The sequence below is a fragment of the Macrotis lagotis genome, chromosome X, assembly GCF_037893015.1.
Source record: "Macrotis lagotis isolate mMagLag1 chromosome X, bilby.v1.9.chrom.fasta, whole genome shotgun sequence".
In the NCBI taxonomy this organism is placed as follows: domain Eukaryota; kingdom Metazoa; phylum Chordata; class Mammalia; order Peramelemorphia; family Peramelidae; genus Macrotis; species Macrotis lagotis.
Genome location: NC_133666.1, coordinates 240,196,637 through 240,204,039, shown reverse-complemented (window position 1 = coordinate 240,204,039; position 7,403 = coordinate 240,196,637). Strand labels below are relative to the sequence as shown.

At 34.4% G+C, this 7,403-nt stretch overlaps 1 pseudogene; it reads right to left on the bottom strand.

The window, feature by feature from the left end:
- Positions 1-3,925: 3,925 nt before the first annotated feature.
- On the bottom strand, positions 3,926-4,706 carry LOC141498997 (elongation factor 1-gamma pseudogene; annotated as a pseudogene).
- Between the last annotated feature and the right edge of the window lie 2,697 nt (positions 4,707-7,403).

Here is a 7,403-nt window from a genome sequence, read left to right as displayed (position 1 = left end):
AAATAAATTCTCAAAAATCAACAGCATTTCTATATAACAACATAAGAAGCAATAATAGAAAGGGAAATTCATTGCAAACAACTACAAAATATATAAAATTGGGGGGGACTGACCTTAAAAGCAACCAAAAAAACCCATCCAGTTAGAAAACACTCCTTAAAGAATTAAAGAGGGGCGGTTAGGTGGCATAGTGGATAAAGCACCAGCCTTGGAGTCAGGAGTACCTGGGTTCAAATCCGGTCTCAGACACTTGATAATTACCTAGCTGTGTGGCCTTGGGCAAGCCACTTAACCCCATTTGCCTTGCAAAAACCTAAAAAGAAAAAAATTAAAGAACATCTTATCTAACTGGAGTAATATTCAGAGGCTCAAGGCTGGGTTATAACAATATACTAAACATAACAATATTGCCAAATTAATTTATACTTATTCTAATCAAATTGTCAAGAGAATACTTCATAGAGCTTGATAGATAATAACAAAATTCTTTTGCAAAAACAGAAGATCTAGACTTTCAAGGAAAATTATAAAAAAAGAAGTAAGAAAGAAGGGGCAACTTCCAGACCTCAAACTATATTATAAAGCAGCAGCCAACAAAATCATCTGGTTATTGGTTAAAAAAAACAGAGTTGGATCAATAGAAAAGATTAAAGAAGGGAGATTCATAAACAACAGAACTCGATAACCTATCTGATAAGGTGGAAAACATAAATTAACTAGGGGAAAACTCCCTAATTGATAAAAAATTTCTGGGGAAAGAGCATAGCAGTCTGGCAGAAATTAGGCTTATACTGACACCTTTTACTATACATCATAATTCATTCTAAATGTATACATGAACTTAATATTTTAATATCTTTTTAAAAATTAGAATTTAAAAATTAGAAAAGAAATTTAAAAATTAGAAAAGAAACAACATGCCTTTTACAACTATGAGTAAGAGATGTATTCTTTTATTTAAATGAATGAAAAAGCATTTATTAAGTGTTCAGTACAATGGCAAAACTTCTGGTAATGTTCCTTCTTTAATGATATTCTTTTCCTCCCCTTGCCCCCATATATTGTAGCTCCCTATTTTATGTTCTATTTTCCTCCACTATTCTCCTCCAATATTCTTTAGAGTTGGGATTTTCTTTTTTTTTTAATTTTATTTTATTTTTAAATTATAAAATAAAACACACTTATATAACATAGCATAATAAAAAAGATGATTGCACATGAACTGCAATACAATATGTACAACTTTCTATTCTTCTAAATATACAATTAAATTATCATGTAAATTTCTTTTTTTCTTTTCCCTTTTTTCTCTCCCAGCACTGCCCTAGAGATGGCTACCATTAGACACAAATAAATGTGTGTATACAACACACACACACACACACACACACAAACACACACACACACACTTGTGTATGTATATATATGGGTCTATATGTATGTCTATATATACATATATACACAGAAAGCTATATGTGTGTAAAACTATTATATGTAGAATTATTCTATTTATCAGTTCTTTCTTTGGATGCAAAGAGTATCTTTCTTCTTAAGTCTTTTATAGTTGGTCTTAGTATTTATAATGGTAAAAATGACATTCACTTAGAGTCGTTCTTTTTCTTTTTTGAATATTATTTTATTTTTTCCAATCCATGCAAAAATAGTTTTCAACATTCATCTTTTTGCAAGTTTTTTTTTTTAGGTTTTTTGCAAGGCAAATGGGATTAAGTGGCTTGCCCAAGGCCACACAGCTAGGTAATTATTAAATGTCTGAGACCAGATTTGAACCCAGGTACTCCTGACTCCAAGGCCGATGCTTTATCCACTACACCACCTAGCCGCCCCTTTTTTGCAAGTTTTTGAGTTCCACATTTCTCTACCTGTCTCCCTTCCTTCCCCCCTCCCCATGACAGCAAGGAATATAATAAAGATTATACATGTACAATCATGTTTAACATATGTCTATATTAGTCAAGTTGTGAAAAAAAGAATCATAACTTAAGGGGGAAAAAACACAAGAAAGGAAAAACATAAAACAAATTTTAAAAAGTAAAAATAATATGCTTTGGTATGCATTCAGACTCCATAGTTTTTTCCTCCAGATGAGGATGGCCTATGTGATAGAAATATCACAAGTCTAAATATTGTTCTTAAAAAAACATTACTGTAACTGTATACAATGTTTCCTTGACTTTGATTATTTCACTCTTCATTACTTTGTATAAATCTTTCCATGTTTTTTTCAGATCATCAAGCTCATCATTTCTTAAATCACAGTAGCATTCCATCACAAAAAGATACCCCAATTTGTTATACCATTTCCCAGTTGATGGACATCCTTGAAATTTCCACACATTTTATTTTAAAAACAAACAAGATCCTTTCCTTTTTTCCCTAATCATATTTGAAAATAGATATTCTTTGGACATAATTCCAGATTGTTCTCCAAAATGATTAAATTGGTTTATAATTCCATCAAAAATGAATGTCTTAATTTTTATACATTGCCTCCAACACTTGCCACTTTCCCCTTCAATAAATTTAGCCAATCTGGTAGGTACAAAATGTTATCTCAAGGGTTTTTTAATTTGCATTTTCTAATCAATAATTATAGCATTTTTCATGCCTATAAATTATATTTATTTTTTCAATGGAAAACTGCCTGTTCATATCCTTTGACCATTTAACAATTTTCTTATAAAGCTGACAAAATTATTTTTATATTTGAGAAATGAGACTTTTATCTGAGAAATTGTCTATAAACATTTTCCTCCAGTTTTCTGCTTTCCTTTGGATCTTGGTTAGGCGTTTTATTTGTACAAAACCTTTTTAATTTAATTTAATTAAATATTTGAAATTATCCATTTTACACCTAACTTTGTTCTCCACTCTTTTTTTATTCATAAATTATTTACCTATCCATCAGTCTGATAAGTAATATCTTCCATGTTCCAGTAGTATGCTCAAATTTTCTTGTAATATATCTCTTTACATATAGGACAAGAGATGTATTCTTTACCAAAAAAAGAGACAGAGGAAATTACAAAAGATAAAATATCTAACTTTGATTACCTGAAACTGGAAAACTTCTCCAAAGTCAACATTAATGCATCTAGGATAAGAAGAGAAGTAGTCAAATGGGAGGGGAAAATCTTCACATGAAATTTTTCTGACAAGGGTTTGTTATCCAAGATATATAAACAATTAATAAATATATATGAGATTAATAGTTATTCCCTAATAGATAAATGATCAAAAGATAGAAACAAATTTTTTTTCCCCTCCCAGGTACATTCACTTCCAAAACCTTGAGTTCCAAATTCTCTCCTTTCCTCCCACCCAACTCCTCCTCATTGAGAAAGCAAATTATTTGTTATGGGAACAATTTTTAAAGGAATTGCAAAGTATTTACAACTACATGACAAAAAAAACTCCAAATAAATGAGAAATCAATAACAAAATAGTTCTGAGATTTCACCTCACATTCTGCAAATAAAGTGATCAATATATCTTTTATCCAGAGACTCCAAAGCTTGGTTTATATCACAAGAAAGCCATTGACAAGAAAAAAAGTCCAGTAAAGACTAACACACTGCCTTCGTGGGGGGTGGGGGGAAGGGAAACAAGATTAGGGGAAAAATTGTAAAATTCAAAATAAATAAAATCTTTCTAGAGGAAAGAAAGAAAACAGTCCATACATACTCCAAAATATTTAAAGCAACACTTTTTGTGATAACTAAGAATTGGAAATAAAGTGGATGTCCATCCACTGGGGAGTAGCTAACTAAATTGAGGAGATGAATGCAATCAAATTCTACTCTATTGGATGCAAGTTTCTCTTAATGTCTGGTACCTCCCAGCAGAGAAAACAGGCAACTAGGCAGAGGAGTGGGGAATGAGGGCAGAGAGGAGAAGGAGGGAATGTTTACTTGAAAATCTTGCCCTGATTAAAGACTTTGCCCACATGCTGGAAGGACCCCTACCAGGAGAAGTACTCTCACACCATAGTACAGTGTCTCCTCACTCAGGATTCAGCTTACACCACATGTAGAATTTATACCTGCCAGTTTGAACTTAGTCAGAAGACAAGTGCCTGACCCAGGAAAATCCCCACTCCAGAAACAATGGCACTGCTATTATTGGAACCAAAAAGGAAAATATTAACAAAGGCATTCCCAGGGTCTGGAACATTCCAGTGATGAGGTTGCAGGTCATGAAGGTCTGGCTAAGATCCTATTGATCATACCATAGGGACAAGCCTTCATGGTGGAAGTGCTCCCAGAAGTTCCTCAGGTCCACCATGAAGGTCTCCTCTTTGAAGTATTTTTGTTTAAACTCATCCAATACAAAGGACAGATGAGCAAAGGGATCCTTGGCCTGGGCTTCTGCAGCCAAAGCCTACTTGCACATGGGCAGTTCTTCCTTAGGATTCAGGGTTGCAGTCACCTTCTCTTTATTCTATTTTACCCGGACCTTCTCTTTCTCTTCTTACTGTCCCTTCACTTTTCTTGGATTCTTCTTCTCAGGCTGACTCTTGCAAACTATCTAGCATCAGATTGTTCCATCTTCTAACGGAGCTTCCCCTCTCCCAAAATGACCTAGAACTGGAGCTGGTGAATGGTGTTGGGAAAGGATTGCCTGAAGAGCCAAACCTACCTGTGGAGCAAGAGGGTGAACACGACTGAGATGTTAACCAGAAGTCCAAGTGTTCAGGTGGATGTACAGGAGTCCCAGAACTTGCCTCACCTCCTCGTTTGGTTCTCTGTGCAATTGAATGCAGTTGAATGAAGAGACAGAAGAAAACACCCCAACCTGGCCCTTCATATAGGTAAGATGTTACACGTTGCATATGTTTTTAGACTTTCTAAATTTATCAATAAGTTGTGCTAACTTTTTTCTCTCAAAAAAATCTTCCTCAAAAAACCATATAAGATAGTTATGGGGAAGATACATAAGATATGGTAACATAAAAATACAGAAAATATCAATCAAGTTATTTTCATAGGGGCGGCTAGGTGGCATAGTGGATAAAGCACCGGCCTTGGAGTCAGGAGTACCTGGGTTCAAATCCGGTCTCAGACACTTAATAATTACCTAGCTGTGTGGCCTTGGGCAAGCCACTTAACCCCATTGCCTTGCAAAAACTAATAAAAAAAATAAAATAAAGTTATTTTCAAAAAAAGAAATCACTCATTATGACCAACTAGGATTCATACCTGGGATGCAAGAATAATTCAACATCAAGAAAACAATCTTAATCAAATTAAAAACCAACACATTCAAAACCCTATGATCTCCTCAATAGGATAAAAACTTTGACAAAAGCTTTCTTTTATGCTAAAAACTCTAAATATAGACATAAAGAGATCGTTGTTAAGATCATAATGTGGGAGCAGCTAGGTGGCACAGTGGAGAGAACACTGGCCCTGGACTCAGGGTTCAAATCCGGCCTCAGACATTTAATAATTACCTAGCTGTGTGGCCTTGGGCAAGCCACTTAACCCCATTGCCTTGCAAAAAAAAAACTTAAAAAAAAAAGATCATAATGTGTATAACATCTAGAACCTAAAGTATCATATAGGGATATACCAGAACCTTTCCTCATACGTAAAGGAATGAAATAAAGATGTCCAGTTTCCTCACTATAATTTGGTTGTGAGAAATAATTCATTTGGACCCCTACTCTGTTTCTAATCAGTATTAATCAGTTTACTATGATTTCATAGGCATTATAAGTTATTATAAGTTCTGTATATATAAATTAGGCTGCAGAGTTGTGAGTGCAGATTATAAATTCATTTGTTTAATCATAGTAAGCCTACCTTGTTTTCCTTGTAATGGTACTCAAACAGCATGATGAAGGTGCTACAATTGCATGGAAAGTCCCCCAACTTATTTTTTGTGCATCCAACCCACTCTCTCTTGCCAACATGAGCAAGTGACCATCTTATGATCACTTAGTGGAGACCTCCATGCTTCAACCAACCCCAATCCAACACCTCACCCTATCCCCACCCCCGCTGACATACCATTTCTAGCTGCTGCATCATTTTTTTTTTTTGGCCTTTTGAAGTAAGGTCCATCAACCAATAAGATTCTGTATTTTGTGTAGCCCCTTTAGATTGTTCAGATATCAAATCTGGTATCAAAGCTTATAAAAATAAGACCTGAGGGGCAGTTAGGTGGTGCAGTGGATAGAGCACCAGCCCTGGAGTCAGGAGTACCTGAGTTCAAATCCAACCTCAGACATTTAATAATTACCTAGCTGTGTGGCCTTAGGCAAGCCACTTAACCCCATTGCCTTGCAAAAACTAAAAAAAAATAAAATAAAATAATACGACCTAGAAGAAGGGGTTATCTCAGATAGGATGAAAATCTGAGTTCCACTTCATTAGAGGGGATTATGAATTTTGTAATAAAATCAATAAAATTGATTCAGAGTTGTGTCTCAGTCTCTTTTTGCCATAGGTTTAGGTTGGGAAATTTTAATCTCCATAGATATCGTTCTGGAAATACTAGAAATAGTACTAATATGAGAAAGAAATTAAATCTCTATTTGCTGATGATATGTGATGGTATAATGGAAAAATCCAACAATCAGCAAAGCTACCAACTGAGACAGTAGTTTTAGCAAAGTTGCAGGCTACAAAATAAGACCTCAGAAATCAAAAGCATTTATATATAATAACAAAACCCAAGAAATAAAAATAGAAATGGAAATTCCATTCCAACTAACTACAAAATTCACAAATTAACAGGGGATCAAATTAATCCAATCTCAGGTTTTTGGTAACAAGGTCTTAGAAAGTTTCAATTGCAAGTTCCTTAAAGAAGTATGAATCTCAAAATGATAGAATCTTAAATTTTTGAAGGTACTTCAGAAGTTTTCTAATAGAACTCAAATCATTAATTCTATCTACAACATATTCAGCAACAGATCACTCAGTTTCCACTTACACACTTTCAGTGACAGGGAACTTACTACTCCTCACCTCCCCAAATGGCCCATTCTTTTTTTTATAGTTCTACTTTATTAAATTTTTTTCAGTCAGAAAAATCTGCCCCTCTCTCCCCAATTGAGAATAAAAGAGAAAGAAAATCCCTGTAAAAAAAGGTATAGTCAATATGTGTTAAAAAAAAAATGCTTCATTGGATACTCTGAATTCACCTTCTATCTGAAGGTCAGATAAAGGTTTCAGCATGAGTCTTTTGCTCATTTTACCATTTTTCAGTTCATACAAGTCTTCCCAATCTCCTCTAAAACCATCCTCTTTATTTTTTTATTTTAAATTTATTTTCATCCATATGCACATACACATTTCCAAGTTACAAAATTTCTTTCCACCTTCCCTTCCCACCCACCCCCTCCCCTCAGCAGGGAACAGTCAGGCTAGCATTTTTAC